Genomic DNA, 3283 nt, shown 5'->3' on the forward strand with positions numbered 1-3283 from the left:
TGCTTTCGAAAGTATGAAAAATATTAACCATAATTCAAGCTGGAATGTCAGTATTCTTATCCTCTAATTTCACATAATCAGTTTGTGTTAATTTCTTGATGTTTTAAAACAATACTTACATTTATATGTATCTACTGTATGGTGGAAATATTTTTTAAAAAGTGTAATATATTTTACTACCAACTCTTAACCACATAACTTTTAGAAAATATTCATTTTGGAGGCATTTTATGCTTAATCTAAGTTTAGAAGAATTATCAGAAAATGTTATGCATGTCCTTTGTAAAAAGAAAAAATATATATGTGGTTCATAATTGTCTTATTTACCATGATAATTACAGTGATTTAGAAGTATTTAATGGAAATCTTGAATTGTAAAGTTGAGGTGTATATATCAGGATCTCAACCTGATGTAAAGTAAATGAGCAGTTACCTGGCAGGTTTTGTTTTTATTAATAACTGGTTTAAACCATAAACCTGTAACGAACATAGTTTCACTTCAATATTATCTTTGTTTATATAATGATCCAATAAGGAAATGATAGGAAATAGTTGGGACTTACTAAAGATTTTATTTTTTATTGATTTAGGAAAACTTGTTTCTAGGGTCTTTGAGTGCTGGATTAAAAAAAAAATTTTGTCTTTCCCATCCATGGCAGCTAAAAAATATATATCATTCAAAATATTCAGGTTTACATGTTAAGCTCTCTCTCACAGGGAGCCACCATACCTCACAGTTCAAAGTGTGTTCTATAAATCAGTAAACATTGTACTGACTGACATGTAATTGCAATTTACTATGCAGCAAAATGATTCAAGAATAACAACTCTGCTTTTAACATTGTACTTCAATAAAATGCTCATGTATGTATAGGAATGTAACAGTGCAACATGCTGCTAGCCCAGGCACAAAGTATTAAAATTATTTTGTGAAGATTGGTGGTTGTATTAAAAACTGCTGTGCCATTATACCTCAAAAAGATTGAAAAGCTCATTCATACTGCTATGTCTCAAAACTTGTCTTCTGGACAGAAGTAATTTGGTATTTACTCCTACAGACTAAAAAGGGTAAGTGAACATTCAGTACTGAGAAACAGTAAAGCTTATCCTCCAAAATACAAGATTAGCTTTCTTTACGGACTCAATTGTTATACAGTAAACTTTATGTATAATTCTGTTTCCCCTAGAAAAAGATTTGAGAGGTAGCTGGCAGTGGCTCACACCTATAATCCTAGCTACTCAGGAGGCTGAGATCTGAGGATCAAGGTTCAAAGACAGTCCGGGCACTAAAGACTGAGACTCTTATCTCCAATTAACCACTAGAAAATAGGAAGTGGGGCTGTGGCTCCAGAGGTAGGGTGGTAGCCTTGAGCTGAAGACCTCAGGGACAGTGCCCAGGCCAGTTCAAGCCCCAAGATTCCCCGCCTCTGCCCCCCCACTCCCCGCCCCAGACACACACACATAAGATCTGAGAGGATCTTAACAATGCAACTAAAAGGGACTTATTGAAATGCCCGTCTTTATTTTTATTTATTGCCAGTCCTGGGGCTTGAGCTCAGGGCCTGGGCACTATCATTGATTTTTCTCAAGGTTAGCACTCTACCACTTGAGCCATAGTTCCACTTGCAGCTTTTTCTGTGTGTATGGTACCCAGGAATTGAACCCACAGCTTTGTACTCTCTAGGCAAGCACTCTACCACAGGCCACACTCCTGGATCTATTTTATTTTACAGTTATGGGACTTGAACTAAGTGCCTGGGTACTCTGCTTGAATTTTTTTGATCAAGGCTAGTGCCCTACCACTTTAGCCACAGCTGGCTTAGAAACATGATCCCTTAGAACTCAACCTCTTAAGTAGGTGTGAGCCACCGGCACCTGGCTGAAATGCCAGTGGCGAGCTTTTAAGTACTTTTACCTCAAATAATTCAGTGGTAAATGTAATAATCATGAAATTTTGCCTTTTTGCTGGTATGCACTTGAACTCGGGCACTGTCCTTGGGCTTTTTCAAGGCTAGAGTTTTACCACTTGAGCCACTGTACCACTTCAGGCTTTTTTTCTGTGTGTGGTACCAAGCATTCAAACCCAGGGCTTTGTGCATGCTAGGCAAGCACTCACCACTAGACCATGCACCTAGCCCTCAGTTTTGTTTTTGGCCAGTCCTGGGGCTTGAAGGCTAGCACTCTACCACTTGAGCCACAGCACCACTTCCAGCTTTTTCTATGTATATGGTATCAAGGAATCAAACCTGGGTCTTTGTGCAGGCTAGGCAAGCATTCTACCACTAGGCTAAACTCCCAGCCCTCAATATAGTTTTTTTAATATCAGAATTGACCCAATGATGCTACTGCTAAAGTTGCAGAATTAAGTAGTGTGAATATCAACCAGAGATGAGAAATTGGTGCTCCTTAGCTTCTAAGACAATTTCACCCAGAATATACATGTTGCAATGTATCATGATTTAATCTAATGGATTAGTATAAAACTCAAGAGAAATACAGACAGGATTCCAAAAGAATTCAATTTATATAAATAGGTTTAATGCTGGCATGGAATGCAAAAGATTAGAACCATAAATTCTTTGACTTAAAAAAAATCATTAAAATAAATAAAATTAACCAAGACAATGACTAGAATAATACTACCATGATATGATAATCACATTAAGTAGAAAAGCTTCCATCAAGATTTCAGAGATGTTATAGGTACAGTGCCAGATTTCTAAATGCCATTCAATTAATTTTATAATCCGTGTTTCATTAAAATGACTCCAGAGAAAGCATGATTGAGGTTATGGGGTGGGGTGGGGGGCACAAAAAGCAGGTAAAATATATGCTGAGTTGGTAATTCACTGTTTAAAAGTGATGTCCTGTAATATCTTCTTTTGGGTAATTTTAACAAGTAATTGTTAAAATTTACAGAGAACATTGAACCATATAGTTTTTAGTAAACATTTATTCTACCTTTCATTTTGTCACATTCTTGTAAGTTTTGTTTCTTGTACTTTTTTGGCAGTACTTGTGCTTGCTAAGGTGGCTACCACTTGAGCCACACCTATTTCTACTCCATTTAAAAAGCTGCCCAGGTTGTGTCCCAGTATTAGGGTCAAGAATTAGGATCAGTATATAAATATGTATTTATAATAGCCAGTTTATCTCATTTCATATAATATGGTAAAGCCTAATGCCTAATATTTCTTTGGAAGAAAATAAAACCAACACCTACATCTAAGATATGGTATGAAACAATCTTTAGTAAATCTATTTTTTAATGAGCAGCACATGT

The sequence above is a fragment of the Megascapheus bottae genome, chromosome 14, assembly GCF_031878675.1.
Source record: "Megascapheus bottae isolate mThoBot1 chromosome 14, mThoBot2.hap1, whole genome shotgun sequence".
Lineage (NCBI taxonomy): Eukaryota > Metazoa > Chordata > Mammalia > Rodentia > Geomyidae > Megascapheus > Megascapheus bottae.